Source organism: Triturus cristatus, chromosome 8 (assembly GCF_964204655.1).
Source record: "Triturus cristatus chromosome 8, aTriCri1.1, whole genome shotgun sequence".
In the NCBI taxonomy this organism is placed as follows: Eukaryota; Metazoa; Chordata; class Amphibia; order Caudata; family Salamandridae; genus Triturus; species Triturus cristatus.
In genome coordinates this window covers 508,264,566-508,289,264 of record NC_140591.1, presented here as the reverse complement: position 1 = coordinate 508,289,264, position 24,699 = coordinate 508,264,566, and positions in this window count along the sequence as shown.

Here is a 24,699-nt window from a genome sequence, read left to right as displayed (position 1 = left end):
AAAGGGAGAAGGCCACACAAAATCAGAGCTGCAGGTGCAACTCCCCCACAATGTAGCACACACACATAGCAATCACAGGACATCTGCAACGACGGCAATGTGGTACAATGTGCAACACCACAGGACAGAGCCCACAACAGGTTCCGCTCGTGCGTAGTAACAGTCCACTTGCATCTGGCATTGCCTGACACAGTGTGATGATAATGAACGGGTACCACCACATATCCATCATGTATTGGGAAAACACACTGACTGCCATCGAATAGCCAGCTCCCCCAAAACATTCATAATGTACATTGGCATACATATGCACATCAACAACATACATGTGAAACCCTGTTAACCTGCATCTCCCCTTAACATTGCAGAGGGACAATCAACACTTACTGCAGAGCAGAACACAAACCCCATCATTGATGATGTAGAGGACAACATGGACATATGTCAAGATACCCTCCAACGGATATGGACAGCCTCTGCACCCCACCCCCAGGAGCAGGGCAGGCCAGCTGCCTCGAGGTGATCCCACCACCTGCACAGACCACACAGCAGGAAACACACACCACCACGGCTGTCTCCCAGGACCCCCCAACCAATACATGGAGCACATACAATGTGTGTGGTCTTCCCAGGTGAAGTTGGCTAAAAAGCTGCGGGTGGGTTTCGAGCTAATGGCAGCCAAACTTAATGCCATACGTGGGTGTCTGAGTCCCATCATGGACCACGTACTGACCCTATAGGACACCCTCTGTCCGCACCATGATCCACCACAGACCTCTGCTGACCTCGCTGGTACCATGAATTGTACACAAGAACTGTGTGGGCAGACAGGCAGCAGCCATGACAGCACAGAGTTGGGACAGATGCGGAGGTCAATGGAGACCATGGAGCGGATGCAGGCTGGAAGGATGTCTGACAAGGATGGACACCAGCGAGTAGTAGCTGGGGATTTCAATGCCCTGCAGTACTTCATCTTGCCATTGCTGCCACTGAGCCGTTCCCAGATGACGACACCAATGGGCTTCCATGTGATGTGAGCTTGGATGGCCATGTACAGCCCCAGCTCCCGCTATCACCTGAATGTGAATAAAACATTCTAATTCACACAGATGTCTCATCACTATGTTCACTCACGTGTGGAGGTATGGCTGGATGTAGGTACAATGATTGCATATGAATGTACACCCTGGTAACTGACCTCTATGTGCATGTGTATCCCTGAGACACATGGCCAATTGGATGACTGTGAAGGTGCATACTAGCTGTGTCCCCATTGCACATCAACAACAATCTCACAACCCCCAACATAGGCACACGTCCATGTACTGAATAGGGCTGTGTGTAGGACTGACCCAAATGAAAGCAGGCCAGGAGTGGTGTCCTACAGCACATGTGACACCAGAAGTTCACGTCGCATACCTACTTACACACATCTGTGTGAACACATTCTGTTGTGATATATGACATTGCTCCACATGGTCAGGGGTTGGACACCATACTCACATTGCTGAAGTCACGTAAGTGCACATGGCGTCCAGCACCTATCCAATAACAAGGTCTGGCTCACAGAGGTGGAGCTTGCCAAAGGGACACCCCCCCATTGCACATGCGTCAGTCAGTTCCTCCCTGTGTAGGGACGATGCTCATTGTGGCGCAAGAGTGGACAATCCAAACAACACACCTCACAGTTAGACACCAGTGGAGTTGCATAGACTTTATTGGCATATGTGTGTCAGTATGGATGAGGCAAGGGCCACAACAGGCAGGGACATGCTTAAAACACTTACACGCAGCATGGGTACATGTCGAAGTTCAGAAAATGTTGGGGCTAAAATGGGCAACATTCATCACGGATGGCAACGCTCTCAGTCCACCTTGCCTTGCTGGATGAGTCATGTGTTGTTTGGCGTCTGCCCATTGCCCCGTGTGAGGGGGCACGACTCACTGCCCTTGGGATCTGCATAGTGCTCAGTCTCCGGAGTGCGCCTATTGTCTGTTCTGCTGACAGTGATCCAGTGCGAGGGTCCAACAGGTTCACATGTCCTGCTACATTGCCATGTGTGTGCTCTCCCCCAGCAGTGTGTCTGAATTGGTAAAGTTGCCAAACGACACTGTGTTGCACCGGGCATGGACCTGCATCACCTTGAACAGGTGTGTGTACACACGCATTGTTCCACGCATATGCATCCAGAGCCCGGACAAAGACAGACGTATCCTCTGTTGTGGTGGGATGTGCGATCTACCCCACGATGCAACAAGTTGTTGAGACATGTGCTGTGGATGCCAGGAACGTAGTTACTCATCCATGAATGCCAGTGCAGCTTCATGTGCAATGTGTCCCAATAGTACATCATTGTCGTGTTCAAGGAACCCCAGGGTGAGCCAATCCATTAAGTGGTCCGGGCAGGTGTTCTCAGCCCACGCCATTTCACCCATCCGCAACAAAGCCCAATAGGGGAACGCCTCGATGTGGTCACTGCACACGAGGAATTGTGCAATCTCCCATGCACAACTACCAATCCATACGCAGTATGTCAAGGCATCCCATGCACAGCTGTCTCGGTTACACTCCTGTTCGTGATCCAACAGAGAGAGCAGACAAAAGTCATATTCCAATTCATCAACAGTTGTGTTGGATAGGCAGACATCCATGGGACACTAGAATGTGCGTGTTCGGCAGTGGAACCAGGGCTGGACGCATGTGATGCAGGCAATGCGGAAGCTGAGCCGGTAACTGATCCGCAGCACTGCAAGTGGCACGGCAGCCAGTACGTGTGCGGTACTGTTCCACATAACGGGGGTTGTGCATGTGCCCGGTATGGCCTGCCATTGCGTTGGTGCGTCTCGTAGAATGGGCACTCTTCTGAACTGTGGCAGTTGTTTGGAGGATATGCCACAGCTCTGAGCAGTGATTCAGTTGTGTGTGCAAAGTTGGGGAGAGTGGTTGCTGTTTCCGTGTGTGTCAAGGGCATGCTATGCGGGGGTACCACAGGCAGGGGCTTCTGTGTGTGGGGTGTGGATGAGTCGGATAGTTCATTTGGGGAATGCGTGGTGTGGGAGTCATCCCCGTCTGCCATGGCATCTCTCTCGGGGTGTTCCAGGCGCGCTCTAGACCGAGGTCAGAGGTGCAGGTGTCCTCCCGCCTTCTTCATTGGAACAATGGAGCTTTCATCCCTGATGTTTGTCTGACTACTAGTTGCGTTTTTGGAATGTGATGTGGCTTTGGCGCTGAGATTGGGACAGGGCCTTGGGCTCATGGTGTACGGATGGTGATACACACACACATGTTGGCATGTGGAGGCAGATGCCCGATGGGGCCTTGCGCTGCTTCTACAATCTCACTCCGTCTCTGTCCCTCGCTCTCTCCCTCTCTTTCCTTTGTTGGGCTCATGTCACACCTTCTTCTCTTGGATTTGGTCTTCCAGGCTGTGTGCTACAGATTGTCCAGTGAGGAGCCACAAGGTCTCATCCTACGGGTTGTCTGGGCTCTTGTTTGTATGGTGTTTTGTGTTGGTGATTGCATTGCTGTTTGACTGAGTCTCCATTTCCTGGCCATGCATATCTGCTGATTTTCCTGCTTGTGCGACATCAGGCAAAATGTTTGTATTGGGATTTGTGGTGTTGGTGTGCAGTTTCTTGGTCCGGGGTTGGGGGTGGTCCCGGGAGGGGGTTGTTGCAGGCCTGGGTGTGGTGTTGGAGGGTGTTGTGGCCCTCTTGGGTGTCCAGGCCTCATGATGGGTGGCTCCATGGCTTCTGTTGCCCTTCGGGTGCGACCCTGGGCTGGTCTCCCTTTTGTGGTGCAGGCTGCCATCCGACTTTACACCAGGTCAGAGCAGGTGTAGATTTCCTGGTGCTAACGCGCCTTATCGCTTGTCTTGTGTTTTTATCACCAATGTGGCTGGTCATTGAGAATGTTGTGGTGTGATGTTGTCGTGGATTTTGGCACGGGAACGCCCTCTCTGCATCTCATTAGTGATAGTTGCGCGGGTCCTCTGTGGCGATGTTTTTTGCGGCTGCCATCGCGGGTAAACTGGTGCTGTGGGCTGTTTACACCGGCTTGTGAATGGGGAGGTAGTTTTATCGCAACTTTGGCTGCGATAAAGTGCTGTTGACTCGGCGATAGTTTCTTTTAAATATGCCCTATTGCGTTTCTTTTTTTGTGGTAATGAGACCCCCAACCAGTGTTTTATCTGAATGAGAATCATTCTCTTTTCCTCTGTCTAATCATGTTTTCTATGCCCATGTCCGTGTTTTTGTGATCTTAATTTTACCACCCACTGTTACACCAGGCATCCTTGGCATGGTTTCCCCATAACATTTTGCCTTCAGAGCTCCTGTTTATGCTGACTTCGTTTTTGGTGGCCATAGGACTCTGCACACTTTACCACTGCTAATCAGTGCTCTTTTCCTGAAGAATGGTAACAGTGGCTCATACTCAATTGGCATATTTAATCTACATATAGATCCGTAGTAAAGTGCACTACATGTGCCAGGGGCTTGTAAGTTTAATGCTACTAGTGAGTCCGCAGTACTCATTTTGACACCCACTTAAGTAGCCCTTTAAACATATCTCAGGCCTTCTGTTTGAGAGCCAGTTTAAGCACTTTAATCTGTCATGTTGTCCTGGAAAGATAAACCCTTTGCCAGGCCCAAACCTTCCTTTTTAATACATATGTCACCCGCAAAGTAAGTCCTGGAGAACCCCAAGCGCAGGGAGAAGTGTATTTAACAAGTTGGACATGTACTTCTAAGTTTTATATGTCATGGTTAACCCTGGGCGTTATACTACGCTTTGCCCACGTAGTGTACGTAGCGCTGCCTGCTTCGCAGTTTTCGAAGTAGGCAAAGCAGGCAGCGCTGCGCACACGCCAGGGCGAAGCGTAGCTGCCTGCCACCCGCCACCCGCCTCCCACCCTCCTTTTAAAATAATATCATGCATGATAAAATAATTAAATGTAAAGACTTACCTGCAGCGCGGCGTCTCCGGTGCTCCCTCTTCCTCGTTTCCAACTTGTGACAAATGCGCATGCGCGGACGCCCGCGCATGCGCATTTGAAAAGTGTGGTGGTGAGGAAACAAAGGGAGCCCTACAGGGTCCCCTTGTGCCTCATGCCATGTGGATGCACACAGGGGGGCACAACATGTACATGCACACCAGTACCTGCACAGCATGGACTGCAGGTACTGCCTTTGACTATTTCAAAGGGCATCACGCTAGGAATGCCAAAGAACAGCCTGCCAGACAGGAGAAAACATGGATCCCAAATACTTCACCCTCTAATCCTGATTTAGAATTTTCTGGGTTCTTTCCTACAAGATAGAGATTTAGTAACTTACACTCGAGTTAACCCTGTAAAGAGAGGAGACCTTCCATAAGATCCTCTTGCTCTAAAACAATTTAATATGTAAGAACAAGAAAACTCACCTATTTAGTGTGCATGCGTACATCTCACTCAACATTAGCACATGACCACCACATAGAGCCCCATGTTCTCTCACACGCAAGCTTTCGCTATCCGCTTTGGAATATTCGTCATAGAGAAATTACATTTTTATTCAACCACGGGTATCAGGTCCTCCCATTTATTAAGTTACATCAAGCGGTAGGCTTGAACGAGCGAATGAGTGGGAGCGGCTCCCTGTAGTCACACACTACACGGAAAAAAACATGTACATGTTGTATTTAGTGGTAGGTAACACAACAATAGTGTCACATAAGTCATAAAACAAGTATAGTGGCTTTTTTTCATGGTGTTATGCCACTCTACGTTCCCGCCATTGTGATAATTTGGGAAGCCCCAACCTATGACTACAACTATCGATTTGCGAGTGTTTTTACCTCCCTTCCACTATACAGTGTCATCTACGGCACACAAAAAGTACTCGTATGGCTCGGGTGGCTTAGTATATTTGTCATTGCTTAATCACTACCTCATGTGGCAACATTACCGATCTGGGTGACACCCCATTGGGTGTCAACATATTGCAGTCGGCACTCGGTAGGGTATCCCTGTTTTTACACGGCTATGGCACCCTGTGTTCAAAAAGCTCCTATGCGCCATGACGTTCATGTGGTATTGGTTAGGTATATAGTCCCCCAACCCCTGCCCGACTCCTTAATTATTCAAGGGGAGACTGCTGCCTGGCGACTGCTCGCTTCTCGCCGTGAAGGTGGCGGTCTCCCTTCACTGTAAATCTCTATAACGGGAGTTTGTTCCAGTCACGTGGGGAAACGTTCCTACATGTGACGGGACGTGATGTCATACTCATTACGTTCTGTTCCTGACTCTCCCTTGGTCTCCTATCACCCTCGTGCAGTGGTTCATCCGTGTTTTTTCTCAAAGGGAATGATAAACTTTACTGATGTGTTATCGCGTTCGAGAACGGGTGTCTTCATACATGTTACTAACTCTCAATTGGTGGCAATGTGCCCTCACAGCGTAGCGCTTGTACATCATCAAAAGGAGAGGTAAAGCTTTATTAATGTATCTGGCCACAATGAAAGTGACGAGATGCTTAACTGTTGTGCTAACTATCATCATGCAAACCACTAGAAAATGATGTACATGTACCTAAGTCTGTCAAGGGGTTCACAGAACGTGTGGGACAGATCATAGATGTTCAGCTCTAAGAATCACATGCCTCTAAGTTGTATCACCATGTAAAATGCAAGATCAGCCATCCCATTCTAACTATTGTCTCACTCAGTATAGGACACAATCGCGTTGTTAAAAACACCCTACTCGCATAGTGTCGTGATGGTGTGTACCTGGCAGCGTTTTTGCAGATAAATCCTTTCCAATATTCTAAGGAATTCATCTGTTCAGGGAATTCCACTGGATGTCATCATTGAGCCCCACCTCATGCCTACGTAGTCTGTATACCCACTTCTGTTACCAACTTCCGTTCACTGAGAAGAAGTAGCCTCTTAACATCTCCTGTAGAATTGTAGATCTTTTGTTTGTCCTGTACTGTCCAGAAAAGGCCATGCACTGAGTGATGTTCCTCCAAGTAGTGTGTAGTGAATTTAGTGTTAGACTTCTGACATTGGATGTTGCTCCTCTGTTCCATGATACGTATTTTCACCCTTTTTGTCATCATGACTATGTATCATTTTTCATATGGCATACTATGAAATAGATTAAGTTCTCTGAATTACAATTTGTATGACTCTTCTGCACCCATGGTTAAGTTAGACCCACATCAATGCTCTTGGTGTCCTTAGTCAGGTAGCAGACTACCTGGAAGAAAGATAGTGTCAGGCTATTATCAGACTCTATTCGCAGGAGTGAAATGGAATGTCGAGAGTTCCCAACATCCTTATAGGTCAAGTAGGTAAGGTGTTATGGATCCAACCTTAGCCAAGGTGACTGAGGGACGATAACTAATGAGCGTCAGATTGTCACTTCAGAGTTGTCTTATCTTTAGCAGCTGATATGAAATAAACAAAAAATGTTTTAGAATTAAGTAATCACAAATAGAAACTGACTGTTTAAGGCAAGCCCTGTTCTAAATATACCTAAAGTCCCATCCTCCTTTGTTAGGTGTACAGATGTTTCCAAAAGTGCATTTGCTGCATCTACAATGGAAGGAACTATAATGTAACTCCTGGTGATTCAATGTTATACTCTCATCTATGTGATTCGGATAGTGAACTGATCTCTCTAACACATACCAATATGTTCTTTAATGAGAGATTACTTCTTGCTTTTACTGATTTATAAGATTTTTAAGTCAAATAACAGAAATTCTTCTCCTTCTGGAAGACCTAAGAAACTCTTAACAAAGTAAACCAGACTCAAACCAAATAAACCTTTTGTGGCACCTCTAACTAAATCACCCAAACAAAGTTTTTAAAATCTAAATTATTTTCCTGAACATTCATATAAACGTCATTAGTATTGATATCTGTTCATTTGAAAAATCAAACAACTTCCATCCAACTAGTCTATCAAATAAAAAATAAAAAATTCAAATTAAAAATTCGCTTTATTCGGTTTTTATTTTTGGATTACAAAACCATAAAAGCACAGTACATGGTATACATTAGACTTATTGTAAAACACTCCATTTAAATTTATTATTAGGAAAAAGTGACAAACACGACAAAATATTATTAATTTCATTACTTCACATTTACCATGATAAAACATTTCTCAATATGGGACTCAATTATTAAAAATGGTTATACAAATAAGTCAGTATATTAAAATTCAAAGTTGTTTCCTAAGTTTGATTACAGCTTTTAAAAATAGTGCAATTTTTCTTGTGTAGCATTCATTGTCCAATCTGCAATGCAAGATAGGCAGGGCGACATTGCCTCAGGCCCCAAATTTTTTAAATGGGTAGGATCCACCTTTTTCTTTGATCCCAATAATATTTACAGAATAAAACAACATGAATTGTCGATTGGGATGAGGATCCATCACAGGGGCAAAGTGCTAAATTTTTTGACCAGTCATTTATCATAGGAAACGATACTAGTCTATCAACAAATGTATCAGATAAGCTTTTTCATATAATTCAACTCAAGGGGCAGACGCGCGTTACCTACGTTGAAGAGTTTTCATCTTTTCAATATTTTTTTTCATTCTTTTGCCTGTTTCAGGTACAAGCAGCTTTTTGGTGAAATCCATGAAAAGAAATGAAGCAAGACGGACCTGATGCCTAATAATGAACCCGATACGGAAACCGCTATGAGCAGGGATGGTAGAAACGCTGAAGTACCATGACTCTGGGGCAGCAGATCCTGAGTCAATAGGATGCTGGAGTAGCAAGGCGCCAAACATCAGGTGAAGAAAGGCAGGTTTTTGAAAAGTCAACAGTCATTCGTGGTGGAGCATGCTATGTGGATAGCCAAACTTGATATGCTGGACTTGGTCTGCGATATTTATTTGCATATCATTTGTAAGCAAGATTAGCTTGATCCAAATTGCTTTGTGCTGTTAGTTGGTAATCTTTGCTCTGGGATAAATAATTCGGAACCACTGGAACTGCATCAAGAAACAATGATGAAAATCATAATTGCATTGAAAGGGAGTGATTTTAATTGAATTATGCTGCATATGATTATAAGCAAATTCTGTTGCCCACAAGAGCGTATCCCAATCTGCAGCAGTATGTAAGACTTGACATCTTATACACTGTTCTAAACATTGATTCACTCTCTCGGTCTGACTATCTGTCTGAAGATGATAACCAGTAGATAAATAAATCTTTATCTGTAAAACTCTGCACAAGGCTTTCCAAAACCTTGAGACAAATTGAGAATCTCGATCAGATACAATTATTAATGGTAAGCCAGGCAAGCATACAATGGATTGTAAAAATATATCTGCAAGTTCCCTACAATTAGACAAACCTTATAATGGAGTAAAATTAACCATTTTAGAAACCATAAGCCATATCATCAAGAACAGCGATAACATTATCGCCGATTTTGCGGCAGGGAACTGCCGCTAAAGCGGCGATAAGGGGCTTGATAATATGCCCTTGAGAATTCCAATAGAAGCCCAGGTTTGATGTCTTTCACACCAGAACCTGGGCTTCTATTGGAATTCTCAAGGGCATATTATCAAGCCCCTTATCGCCGCTTTAGCGGCAGTTTCCTACCGCTATAGCGGCGATAATGTTATCGCCGTTCTTGATAATATGGCCCCATATCTGCTGTAACCATGATTGCTGTGTAACTGTGTTCTGTTTTAGGTAAATCGGTTCTGAAGTCCATAGAAAAAGTATGTCATGGACATGAAGGAATAGGTAGTGGATGTAGTAAACCTGCGGGTGCTTGAGCTATGTCTTTACTTTGTGCATAAACTGTAAACCTTTGCACAAATTGTTCAGTGTCACGTACTAACATAGGCCACCAAAAATCTTGCCAAACTAACTCTGAAGTATTCTTTTCCTCTTGATGTCCAGCTAGTATTAGTGCATAACCCCACTGTAGAGCATGTTGTTGTTAAGTGGTTGTGGGAACAAATATTCCTTCTTATACATAATATACATAATTTATTTCCTTACTATTATGAATTATATGACCTCTTCAGCTTCTTTGGTTTTCTGTGCAGCTGTTACCTCCATTAAAAAAGTGTCCTCAAAAATCATTACTCCTACAATATGATCTGAGAATATTATACAAGCATATTCTGTTTCATATTCTCTAATCTCATGTTTTAGATGAGATAATGCATCAGCCTTTTCCTGCTGTCTGCCTGATTGAAATTGAATTACATAATCATAACCAATAAAGAATCGAGTCCATCATAATTGTCTCATGGGTAGGGCCTTATCAGATTTTGGAAATGCTGTCGATTGATTAAAGTGGGCACCCTGTACCAGTCCAAACAACTCTTATGGGGATTTAAGAGGTCAAAGATAAACTTAGAATGCCTTCCAAGTGGTAACTGTGATGAGCAGCCTTCAGGCTTAGTCTTAATGGTATGTTAAGCAGCTTGATTGACCAGAATGCAACTTTATAGTATTGGTTAAATGAAAGGAGAACCACACAGTAGTTATAAAAATATGTATTTATTAATATAACACTATCTAGTACACAGAGATAATCACAAAGCACACAATACCGTAGCACGGAAATGAAAGTAAATAGCACAAATAAAAAAGTGGGCCCCAGGGAGACCAAACCATATACTAAAATAGTGGTCTAAGAACCACAACTTGAGTCAAGACAGTGTTGAGAAGACGTAGAATTGCTGGGAACCCATGGAACCACCCAAGGTATGTAAGCAGGGAGCCCACGGAGGACGGGTGCAGTCTGGGAACACGACCGCGCGTTCCGTACAATTCTAAGGGAAAGTCGCAGTTGAAGTTTTAGGGTTAAAGGACTCTTCCCAGTAGTCTTCGAAGAAATCCCGTGGAACATAGAAGGTTGGAGAGCCACCCCACCCATGGATACCGAGGTACCCAGGTTACCTATCTCAAGGAATCCGGGTGCATAGGTCTGAAGTGGCATCGGAAAACCGCAGTCAAACTCAATGGAGGACTTCGAAGAAGAGCTGCTGCTGGAAGGGAGAAAAGTGGTAGTTGAAATCCAAAGGTGGATTCTTGACGAGAAGAACCTCAAAGCAAAGGGGACAGAGTCTGGGTCACTCAGAAGTGACCAGGGGCTTGGTAGTGGAATGCCCACCGATGTCGGGTGCTTCAGGTGCATTGAGGGGGTCCTTGACTCTGCAGCTACGTGGACCAGGAGGGGTGTTCTGCTCATGAAGTGGCACCCTCTCACTTAGAACCAAGCACCCTGCCCTCAGCATTGTAAAGGCCTGCTAGAGGGGTGACTGATAGGTTTTAAGTGCAGTGACCCTTAGATATAGGAAAACTATATCTTAAGTTAGTGGTGCATGCACCAACTTACACAGGCTGTAATGGCAGGCCTTTAGGTTCCAATTTGCATGGCCTCTCATGGGTGGCATAATACAGGCTTCAGCCCTTGGGAGGCCTCTGGGGTACTTATGCCCTGAGTACATGGGTACCATATAAGATGGACTGATAAGGGTACCCCAGGATCCAATCTAGAGTTTACCTAAGTACATGACATAATACTTTTGGGAGAAAGCAGATAGACTGGGGTCCTGATTAGCAGGATCCCAGTCAGACTAGTCAAAAACAGTAGAACATCAAGCATAAAGTGGGGGTAACCATAAGAAGCATTTTCTACTTTCCTCCAATGATCAATAAATTACCTTTCGAAATTGTTGAATCCCAAGAAACTTTGAACTTCTTTCACTGATTTTGGGGCTTTTCAGTGTAGGATGGCCGTAAATTCCTGTGGATCCACTCTAACCGCCAGTGGCGACAATAAGTAGCCCAGAAAGAATTCCATACAAATACAAAATTTACATTTGTGTAACTCCATATGTAACTTATTATATCTTTGTTGTTGAAAAATGGATTTTACATGTTTCTGATGTTCTATCATTGAGGGGGAATATAGCAAAATATCATCATGGTAAACAACCACACATGCATCCCAAAACTCCCTCAGAACTTCGTTAATAAAATATTGGAATGCCACAGGGGCACTACATAAACCAAAAGGCATTAATAAGTATAAGTACAACCCACATTTTCTACTGAAAGCTATCTTCCACCCATCTCCCTCCCTGACTCTCACCAGGATGTAGGCGCCTTGCAAGGCCCATTGTGTGAATACTTGAACATTCTTTACCTGAGCTAATAAACTGGAAATAAGAAGTTAAGGATAATGGTTCTTAATCATTGAGGGTTCTGTATCAATACACGAGCGCAGCTCACCTCCTTTTTCGGGTACAAAACAGAGGAGATGAAGCAGGAGAACAGGATGGCCTGACAAATCCTATGTAAAGCATATCATCAAGATATTCCCTCAGATGTATGTTTTCTTTCTCAGTTAATGCATAAACTCTACTACAAGAAATGTAAGCCGCAGAGACTAAATCAATTTGACAATCGTATAGTTGGTGCAAATGGAGGGCAGTTGCATTTTGTTTATCAAAGACTTTTGCTAAATCGTGATAGCACAGAAGAATATGTGTACTGTTTCTCTCTGCTAACATTTCACAGTTCTCATGATCAAAATTAGGAGACATATATATACAATATTACTTGCAGAATGTGGAACATCAAGATAATTTATAATCCTTCAATTTAATATCTGGATTGTGAATTTCTAACCAAGGAATTTCCCAAAAGGCCTGAAACTGTGGTGTAAGAATCAAATCAAACTTGATCCACTCCCTGTATATCTAACCACAAGGTGGTAGTGAAATGGATAATAGGAGATAACTTTAATGCGCTACCGTCAATGGTTTTGACCTCATCAATAAGATTTTTGTATTCAAAGGGATACCATATAATTATGCTAAAAATGTATCCATACAATTCCCAGTAGCTCCTGAGTCTACTAACAGTTGGAAACAAACAGAACACCCAACCCATGACAATTAGGCTGTCACATAAAAGTGCCATTTTGCCATATACAGGGTGTTTGAGCTAAGGATTTTGAGGCTATATCATGTTGTAAACTCAAAACACTTGCCTCCTTATGTCTTAGGTCATCTTGTTGTCCAACTCTCCTTTATTCTTAGGTTTCACCGGACAATTACATAAGAAATGTCCCTTGTTACTACAATATAAACAAAGTTTTGACACTGTGTTATTGTCATTCTTCTTCACTAAAAGAGACCCTAATGTTCCCTATCTGCCTGGGCTTATGGTCTTCATTTGCTTCAAGGTCAGTTTTCTTTTCCTTCCATACTATGAGTTTAGTATCTGACCATCCTTTATCACGATGACTCTCTGCCAGATGAAGATTAAGTTTCACTACCAAATCTAACAAATCGCTTCAATTTTCTGGAAAGTCCACTACTTGGACCAAAAGGTCTTTAATTCATCTCAAAGCCCCGTATAAAATGAAGAACTCCTTTATCTTTCAGGCCATCCTGCTTTTGCCACTAGCCAATTAACATAGTTACATAAGTCAATACATACTTATTCTCTTGTAGTAGATTAAGTAACTCAGTATCCACAGATTGAAGATTAGTATGCTGATCAAATAATCTTCTTAATTCTGCTTTAAAAGCAGAAAATTGTACACTAATGGATCATCCCTCTCAACTAAAGGTATTGACCAAGTGGCAGCTGTGCTTCGTAAATATGATAATATAAAAAACACTTTTGATTGCTCAATAGGAAGCAAGCAGGTTTAAACAAAATGTAATTCAACCTGGTTTACAAATGTTGCAAATTTCGTTGGATCCCCAGAAAAATGCTCAGAAGGGGGCAGAGGAATAGTAGGCAGAGTAGTGACATGAATTACAGGAGCTCATGTGCCCTGGCTAGGTCCTGCAGCTGCAAACTGAGCAAAAGCTTTCTCTGAAGATTCCCCAACCTGGCCTAAACATTGTACGCTTGGATTTGTGTTAGTTACACACAGTAAGGCATCCACTCTCTGTTCTAAGACCTGGGTTTCTTTTTGGAAAATGGCCAATCATATGAGCCAGATTGGCCATGGTAATATTGCATCCCTCCATTTCACATGGGTGAACATTTCAAAGTGGGCTAGTCATTCTATAAGGCTCTTACCAGACTCACAGGAGTGAAATGGATATGCCAGGAATTCCCAACTATCCTATAGCTCAAGCAGGTCAAGTGTTATGAATCTGACCTGACCCAAAGGAACGAAAGATAACTGATGAGCGTCAGACTGTCACTTCAGAACTTCACAGTTGTCTTGACTTTCTCAGCTTCTATAAAATAAACAAAAAATGTTTTAGAATGAAAAAATCCCTTCCTCCTTTGTCAGGTGTTCAGATGTTTCCAAGTGTGCATTTGCTTCATCTGCAATGGAAGGGACTATAATGTAACTCCTGGTGATTCAATAACACACTCTCGTCTATGTGATTGGTATATTGATGTAATCTCCCTAACACATACCTATATGTTCTTTAATGAGATATGACTTCTTACTTTTACTGATTTACAAATCAATCAAGTCAAATAACAGAAATTATCAGAAATTATTCTCCCTTTGGAACACCTATGGAATTCTTAACATAACAAACAAGGCTCAAACCAAATAACTTTTTGTGGCATCTCTAACGAAATTCCCCAAACAATTTCAAGAGTACGCAAGTGTGCAGTTTTTAAAATGTCAAATTTTGTTTCCTGCATATTTATATCAACTTCTTGTAATCATTTCATTTGTTTGTTTTTCTAGATCTTAGCACAGTAGGTTAAATCAAACAGTTCATCCAAAAAGTCGTTCAAAAAATCTATGAGATAAGTTTTTCAAATAATTCAACTTAAGTGCCAGAATCCTGTTTCCCAAATAGAAAAGATTTCAGCTTTTCAATATATTTTTCTTTCTTTTGTCTCTATCAGGTACCAGCAGCCATCTGGTGAAATCCACAAGATGAAGCACGACAGACTGGATGCCTAAGAAGGAACCCAGCATGAAAACCTCTAGGAGCAGGGATGATAGAAATGCTGAAGTAGCAGGATGGCGGGGCAGTGGACGCCGAGTCAACAAGCTGCTGGAGTAACAAGACACCAAACATTAGATGAGGCAAAGGAGGACCCCGGAACGATCAGCAGTCATTTGTGGTGTAGTGCAGTCTTACCTTAAAGGCTACACACTCCAACCATTAAAGGGACTGCTCCGCCAAGACTCCACACCTGCAGCATGCCTGACAGATAGGATTTGCAGTAGTAAAAAAATAATTTAGGATGTTTTCACTACCAGGATATGTGAAACTTAAAAACACGTCATACTCGTCGTACTTTTTTTTTCTATGGGATTTTTAGGGCCTGCCTTAGGGGTCACTTGTATGTTTTAAAAGGGTAAGTTTAGGCCTGACAGAAAGCTTATTATCCAAGGTCAAATTGTCAGCGTAAGACTGCACTACAGGCTACAATGGCAGGTCTGTAAATGTTTAAAAATTGCTACCTAAGTGGGTGGCACAATAAGTCCTGCAGCCCCACTGGTAGTATTTAATGTATAGGCTGTGGGTACATTTGGTACCAAATATGGGACTTATAATTAAATTAGATATGCCAATCAGGATGGAGTACAAACATGTTAGCATTGGTTAGCAGTGGTAAAGTGCACAAAGTCCTAAAACCAACAAAAACTAAATTCAGAAAACAGAAGAGGTGAAGGCAAAACAGCAAGCATGACAAGTCTAACAAGACCCTAACATGTTGGCAGGTTTGGCAGGAGACCTACAATTGCCACTCCGGTGGCAGCTATCCAACCCACCATATTTACAGTTGCATGTTTCTGTGATGGTGAACATTTACCTAAAGAGCTTGCACTGACATGAAGACAGTTTATATCTGAAAAAAGTATAATACCAGGAAAGGAAGAAGACCTACACGATAATATGTTTTTCAGAAAAACTCAAAGAGGTTGTAGTCTCTAAAAAACAAGAAGGTGTTTCTGGTCTATTGGGAAGTTTCTCTCAGTGTGTGGGGGACAGGCTCACATGTCTCCTTTATTAGTAGTCATGAACAGGAAAAGAAAAATGTCAGAAGGCATATTCTAAATAATACCCCGATGCTGGAGAGCTGGTGATGTTGTGGCAGATTTGCTAATGCAGAGAAAACTATTCTGTTCCCCAGACTCTAAGTGAGACAGAGCCTCCAGGTATCCACAACGATTTTCAATGACATCTCGGACATAATTTGTCAACCTAACCTAAAATGTTGTAGTAGGTTTGCATAGACATCCATGCCCTTTAGATCACATACCACACCATGTGATCTAAAAGGCATGTTCATAATCTTATATCTGGCCCTAACGTTCATGTTTTCAAGTAGAGGGTTGGGATATGGTATGAAGTGACCAGTACTATTCCACAACAAAAGAAGACATCATTGGTGTGACTCTGCACTATATTGGTGCATTTCTAGCATTTTTGATTAGCACACAGGTGTGAATTTCATAGACAAATCTATACCACCCAGTTTCCTTCCATTTCAAATTGGTTGAGTGGCTTACTTCATTAAGCCTCTTTTCATATTGTGGTTTCTAATCCCTCATTATTTCACTATTTTATTAAACCACTGAACCTATTTAGGTTTGTCTCACTGATTTCACTAGGAAAAATGTTGGTGCCATCTAAAAAAGTATCAAGGTGTGTTTCTGCCACTATGAGTATGCTACCTCAAACCTAAATAACTGGTGGGGTCCGCAGTACTCAGAAAGGTCCAGAAAAAGGATCACAGGGCCCGCAAATCTCTTTAGTTTAACCTCATATTTTTTATCAACAAAGTGAGGGGTGTTTGTGTGTTCCCCTACAATGCCTGGAGTGTACCCACCCTAACCCTTCATATCACCTTTTAATTTAGCTTTTAACCCCTTGCATGCCCGCCCCTTTCCCCGCCCAGTGCCGCGTTTTGTATTAGCGGGCGGAGTTCATGACGAGCTGGACTCGTCATGGGCACAGCGCCACCGCAGCCCATGACGAGTCCAGCTCGTCATGGGCACTGAAGGGGTTAAGGACACAGGAACCATGCCCCATATTGTGAAACAGAAGCAACAAGAGAAATGTGTCTCTTGTTGCCAGCTAATCAGATCAATGTAATTTGTAGTTCCAAATCTGGAACTAAGGATCTGAAAAGGTACTATGGGAGAAAAAAGTCCCTCATCAAATCAGATTCCATTATTTATATATATTTTTTCTGGCATCCGTTGATAGGCCCTGCAAGTGATTCATGAATAAAAAGTCCAAGACATACCAAATTGTTAATTCTTTTATGCCTGCATGGCAACCTTTTAAAACACGTGTTTCTCAAAAAATACTGAACAGGTTTACATCAAACAAATAAAGAATCTCTATCAGAGAGATGTTCTACTTTCCTGGCAAATAGGTTTGGGCTGAAGGTACAAGCAAAATTTCGAACAGCAGATAAATTTGGCAAACACATTTTTTTACGTAAATGGATCAATCAATCAATCAATCAATCAATCAATCAATCAATCAATCAATCAATCAATCAGGGTACATTGAAGCGTGCTACTCACCCATGAGGGTCTCAAGGTGCTCAGGGGGATGTGCATAGTGGCGGCACGTCTGGTGTAGATCGAGAGATCATTCCAGGCATTAGCCGTGATGTAGGAGAAGGTTCTTCCACCCGTTCTTGCTCTGCGATACGCAGGGGTTCAGCGAGGGCAAGGTCAGCAGATCAGAGGTTTCCCTTGGGTACGTGGAAGGAGATTATTTCATTGAGATATTGGGGTCCGATGTTGTGGAGGCATTTATAGGCGAGGTGAGTGTGATATTGCCTGGTTCCATGCTCTATGTTCTAGCATGGAACCAGGTCTACTGTGTGTTCTAGACTTGGGCAGTTGGTGAGGGAGAGACGATGGATGGGGTTTATTATTATTAAAGCTTCTTTCTATCCTCAAGATCAAAGAGTGAGACTTACTTTATTACACTGGGAACGATCGTGTGTATGGGCAGCCAAGTGAATGAACCCCAACATCGGTGCATCGTGAAACGTTCAATTGTTTCACAAGAAGAGTTCAGCTACAAGGAAGAAGGAGTTCAGGATAAGGAAGTATGGTGCAATCCAACGCATGAAGGATGTCCGCGGGAAGAGCGGGAAGCGCTGGAAGGTGATTGGAGTCATCCAGGTAGTAGCGGAGATTTAACGGCATTCGTGACACGCAAAGGCCGATTTGCGTGTCACGCTTCGTGACGCTCCTTGGATGTGCACAACTTCCCAGAGAAAGAAGACCAAAAGCGAAGTGGGTCTTCTGGGGAAAAACAAGCCCACCAACTCTAGAAAAAGGGCTAATTGTTTATATAACGTCGATGGTGGCCATTTTGAAGCAGGAAGTTTATTGAGAAAATCAAAGCCTGCATAGTTTTGTTTCAGGAGACATACATTTAAAAAAAATATTGATATTGGAAAACAACAGCTTGTCTTCACGGTGACAGGCACACATGGTATTTTTTTTAAATTGGTTTTCAGTAGTATTTGGTCTAGTTTTGTGCTGTGAACAAGGAGGAAAGTTTAAAGATAAAAGCTTGAGCCTGTCTACGTGGGACAAGATACTTTAGATAGGTTTAGTGACAGTATAACACGGGACTTTCAAAATATTAGAACATTTATTAATATTTATTTATTTATTTTTCTTTCTTTCTTTCTTCGTGCTGTTCTGCTAATTTACATTTTAAAGTTATAATTAAGGAATTACATGTTACAATCTGTTTTGAGGTTATGGAACAGACTTGTGGGTTAGAGTTTCACTTGTTAGTGTGACAAAGCCTTGGAAATGCAAAATGTAACAGCACCCCCGTTTTTTCTGTCTGGTCCAGGGGAGCCTACTGTAAAATGGAAAAAATGGAAAAAAATATTTGAAAACTATGCGAGAGTATGTGGCACAAATTTGAGTGCAGAGAGGAAACAAGCACTATTACTTCACTGTTTAGGAGGTGAGGGACAAGAAGTGTTAGAGAATTTGCCTCAACTGAGCCTTGTAGTTCACAGGGGTTTGAATGAATATGAAATTTGCATTAAGCAATTAGATCTACATTATCTACCAAAGGTGAGTACCATCATGGAGAGGTATTACTTTGGTTTAAGAGAACAAGGAAAAGATGAAAGTGTGGAGGAATTTGTAACCTCATTACGGAATTTAGCTTCGAGTTGCAAGTTTGGGGAGTTGGTGGAAGAAAGGATAAGAGATCAATTTGTCTTAAGATGTTGTAGTGACAAAATAAGGGAAGAACTTTGGTTAAAGGATGAGCCACCCTTAGACGAAGTCATGACTATTGCAAAGTGTGTGGAACATATGCTCAAATGTGTAGGAGAGTTAAGTAAAGTTAGTAAACAAACAGGTTCTACAGAGAAAGTAGAAGAGGTGGATTGTCAAGTTGTACAAAAAATTGATTCTGTAAAGAAGGCTGATGCTGCCAACTTCAAGGCTAAAGAGGATGATATTAAGGCGAACAAGTCACAAGTTGATAAAAAAAACAACACGACATTTCAGGGTACTTGCTTTCGATGTGGTAAATTTGGTCACATGGCTAATGCAAGAGATTGTCCAGCTCTCAAAGTGATTTGCAGTGTATGTGGGAAGAGAGGTCATTTTGGGAGAAACTGCCGTTTGCGTAACAAAAGAGACAGTAGGAATGAAATAAGAGAAGTCTCGTTTCAAGTCAATGAGGATGGTGTGGATCATCCGTCTGAGTGGGTCATGGTGGGTGATGTTAGGATTAAAATGAAATTTGATTCTTGCTCACATCTCACCTTCATATCTAAGCTTGATTTTCAGAAATATTTTTCAAGTAAGATCAATTTAATAAAACCAGATGTTAGACCCACAGGCTATGGTGGAACTCCAATTAAAATGTTAGGATATTTTATCAGTTGTATAGAATGCAATGGTAGATTTACTGAGGCGAAAATATATGTGGCTGAGAAAGGTGACAACTTGTTGAGCTGGACTCATCAAGCACGTTTGGGCATTATTCTCAATCCTAATGCAAAACCATCAGTGCAAGTACAATCCATTGAGAGTGTTGAAAACAAATTTGTAAAAGAGTTTGAAGGTTTGTTCAGTGACACTTTAGGTTGTTTAAAGGGTTACAGTCACCACATTAAACTTAAACTTGGTGCCAAGCCTATTGCTGCAAAAGTAAGGAGGATACCCATCAGTGTGCAGGGAGCGGTTCAAAAGGAAATTGACAAGTTACTAGCCACTGGGGTAATAGAGCCTGTAGAGGCCACTGAATGGTTGGCGCCCATTGTCGTAGCGCGTAAGGCTAATAATGAGATTCGTCTATGTGTGGATCTTCGTGCGCTTAACAAGGAGGTTGTGGTGGACAAATTTCCACTTCCTAATATTGAGGAGATGGTTTCAACTTTAGATGGTGCGTGTTATTTTAGTACCTTAGATCTTGCATCAGCATATCACCAGGTACTTCTCAGCAAAGATTCCCAAGAACTTACTGCATTTATAACCCCCATGGGTGCGTTTAAGTTCCTTAGGATGCCCTTTGGATTGGTGTCTGCAGCCTCTGTGTTTCAGAGAATCATGAATGATGTCATTAAGGGCATTCCTGGTGTCCGTTGCTACCAGGATGATGTTTTGGTTTGTGGGAAAACCATTCAGGAACATGATGGCAGAGTGACTATGGTACTGAGTCGATTTCTTAAGGCAGGTTTATCTTTAAGACGTGAAAAATGTAAGTTTGGTGTAACTGAGCTTGACTATCTGGGGCATCATATATCTAGCAGTGGCGTCAGACCTAAAAAAGAGTTGGTGGATACCATTGAGAAGTTGAAGGAACCATGCTCTAAGGAAGAGCTATCTTCCTTTTTGGGCATGGCTGAGTTTTACAGTAAATTCATTAGGAATTTTGCTGATAAGACTGTTCATCTCAGAGCTTTATTGCGCAAGAATGCCGAGTTTAGGTGGGATGAAGTCTGTGAAGAAGAGTTTTTGGGGGTCAAGAAAGATCTTAGAAATGCGCCAAATTTACAGGCCTTTAAACCGGGAGATGCGACATATATTGTAACGGATGCCAGTAAAAAAGGTTTGGGTGCACTTCTTTTCCAGGTACGTAATGGTCAGGAAGATTTGATTGTCTGTGCTTCCAGATGTTTGAAAGGTGCTGAGCTCAACTACTCAGTTATTGAAAAAGAGGCTCTTGCGATCTTTTGGGTAGTCAACAAATTTAAGAAATTTGTGTGGGGCACCTCTTTTGTAATCAGGTCGGATCATAAGCCTCTTAAAGAAATTTTTGAGAAAAAAGGTTTAGATTCTATCTCATCTAGAATCAGAAGATGGGTCATCTCTCTGCAGGAGTATGATTTTAAATTTGAGTATATTCCTGGTAGTACAAATGTCTCTGCTGGCTGCCTTTCACGTTTAGTGGACACGGTGAACTCTATGGATCTGCCTAGTGAAGTAGAACAGGATAAAGACATTGATTTAATGGTGTGTGACATTACTTCATGTGTGATCAAAGAAGAAGAGTGGAAGGAAGAATTAGGAAAAGACCCTGAATTGTTGAGGGTAATGGATTTGCTGTCACAAGACAAAAGTAACAGCCTTGTTAAGCCATGGTCTTTAGTGTCTAATGATTTGGCCATTGTTGAGGGTATTCTAACTAGAGGTACGAGATTAGTTCCACCCGAGAGTTTAAGGAGTAACATTGTAAAAATGGCACACAAAGGTCATATGGATATTTCAAAAACTAAAGAACGCATCAGACAAGATTTTTGGTGGCCGGGTTTGGATCTTATGGTGGAACGTGCTGTTCGTGATTGTGTGCCTTGCTCCTTGAGTGACAAAGTTCTCAAACCCAGGCAACCGCCAATGGTATGTAGGAAATTACCCACATGTCCATGGGATGAGGTAGCCATTGATATTGTTGGTCCCCTTCATGGTGAACAACAAACTCCCTATTTAATTGTTTTGATGGATTTGTATTCTCGGTGGATTGAAGTCAGTTCTGTCAGGGACATAACATCACAATGTATAATTACGTTTTTAGAGTCCGTTTTTAAACGCGAAAGTTTTCTAAATTCATTACTCTCGGATAATGGTCCTCAATTCTGTTCAGGTGAAATGGAGGATTACTTACTAAAGTGTGGTATTGGACATAAAAGAATTTCTCTGTATCATCCGGAATCTAATGGTGCCCTTGAGAGACTGAACAAAACTTTGAAAGAAAGCATTCAGCTGGCAAGAGTAAACTGTTTAAACTGGAGGACTGAGTTACAAAATCGCATATCTGCTTATAGATTTACACCACATTCTTCAACTGGCAAGACACCTTTTGAGTTATTCAGAGGAAGGTCTTCAAATACCTTTTTATGTCCAGGGTGGATGATTCTGGATAAAGGTCTAAAGAACAATGACATTGGCTTATGGAGAGAAAAGGAGCTATCTCAGCAGCAAAACAGGAAGGTCTATTTAGATGCCTGTAGATCCTGCAAAGTTATTGAGTTCAAGGTTGGTGATATGGTAAAAGTTAAAGCTCCAGTGGGGTGTCAGAACTGGTCCAAATTCACCAATGTAAAGACTGTGGTTAAGCTTTTCAAAAATGCAGTGAAAACTGATGATGGTCGCATTTGGAACCATAGTCGCGTTGTCCACGTTAGGCTTGTTAAAGAAAATATCTCTGAGGCTGAAAATATTGATGGGGGTTTGCCTTATGTTTGTTCAAAACCTGAGTCTTTACGCAAGAGTAATAGAGTCTGCAAAAGCCCAAATTATCTGCATGATTTTGTGAGATTTTAATTGTTTTATGTGTAGCTCACACTTGATGTTCTCTCTCATTATGTATTTGAGGGGGATGAAGGTTTGGGTTTATCTTTTGGTTTTCTGCAATTTTAGTTACCTGCTGTTAATTTCATTTCAAAATTGTATTTCAAATGTAAGAGGGAAGAAGTGTGATATTGCCTGGTTCCACGCTCTTTGTTCTAGCGTGGAACCAGGTCTACTGTTTGTTCTAGACTTGGGCAGTTGGCGCGGGAGAGGCGATGGATGAGGTTTATTATTATTAAAGCTGCTTTCTATCCTCAAGATCAAAGAGTGAGACTTACCTTATTACAGTGAGTATCTTGAAAGTCACTCTCTTCTCGACGGGGAGCCAGTGAAGGTTTCACTGGTGTTGGGTGATGTGTTTGTGTCGAGGGATTCTGAGGACGGGTCTGGCTGCGGTGTTTTGTATGGTCTGAAGTTTGCAGAGCAGAGACTTGTTGATCCCGGTGTAGAGGGTGTTTCCGTATTCCAATCTGCTGGTTATGAGTGTGTGGGTGATGGTGTTTCTTGATTCGGGGGGGGGTCTATTTGAAGGTCTTCCGGAGGATGCGGATGGTGTTGAAACAGGTGGGGGCGACTACGTTTATCCCTCGGGTCATGGAGAGGGAGGAGTTGAGTATGATGCTGAGGTTCTGGGTGTGGTTCATAGGGGTGGGGGGCTGCTGAGGGTGGTGGGCTATCAGGTATTTTCCCATGCAGAGGGGCAGGTTCCATGGACAAGGACCTCTGTCTTCTCTGAGTTGAGCTTCAGGCAGCTACTGCTCATCCAGGATGTGACATCCTTCATTCCTTCCTGGAAGCTGAGTCTGGTGGTGATGGGGTCCTTGGTGAGGAAGATGATGAGCTGGGTGTCATCGGCGTACGATACTATGCTGGGTCCGTGCTGTCTGATGATGGCGGCGAGGGGGGAAATGTAGATGTTGAAGAGCGTAGAGCTGAGCTTTGATCCTTGAGGTACTCTGCAGTTGATCTCTGTGGGTTCGGAGAGGAAGGGTGGAAGTCTGATTCTTTGGGTTCTGCTGGTGAGGAAGGACCAGAGCCAGTCGAGGGCTGTTCCCTGTATGCCGGCGTCGTGGAGTCTGGTGGTGAGTGTGCAGTGGGAGATGTATCGAAGGCTGCAGAGAGATCGAGTAGGATCAGGGCTGTGTTGTGGCATTGGTCGAGGAGGGTGCAGATGTCGTCTGTAGCGGTGAGTAGAGTGGTCTTGGTGCTGTGGTTGCTGTGGAATCCAGATTGGGAGGGAGGGGTCGAGGATGGAGTTCTCGTTGATGAATTTTGTAGTTGGATGTTGACGGTCTTCTCAATGACTTTGGCCGTGAAGGGGAGAAGGGAGAAGGGTCGGTAGTTCTTGAGGTCAGTAGGATATTCTGAGGGCTTCTTGAGTAGGGGCTTGACTTCTGCGCGTTTCCCAGTTATTGGGGAATGTGCCAAATTCGAAGGTGGCATTGATGGTGCATCATAGTTCCAATGTGATGGCGGTGGCGGCTCTGTGGAAGATGTGCGGAGAGCAGGGGTCCGTGGGTACTCCTGAGTGAATGCCTTTCATGGTCGATGCGGTGTCTTCGGTGGTGACTGGGGTCCAGGAGGAGATGGTGGGCTGGCAGGCATTGCTGGCGGAGGGAGTGGTTTCGGAGTTCGTTGAAATTGTCGTACAGGGACTTGATTTTTGGATGGAAGTACGAGGTCCTGGGAGGGGGTCCCTGGGGGGTTTGGTAAATTCCTGGATGATGCTGAAGACTTCCTCTCAGTTGCTGAAGTTGGCGAGGATCTTGTTCTGGATGAAGGTCCTTTGGTGGATCTGATGAGTTGGTGGTATTCTGTCATGACGTTCTTGTATGTAGTGCGGTCTTCTGAGGTTTTGCTGTTTCTCCAATTCTTCTCGCGGCATCTGCAGGTGTGTCTGGATTCTTGGAGGTCAGCGG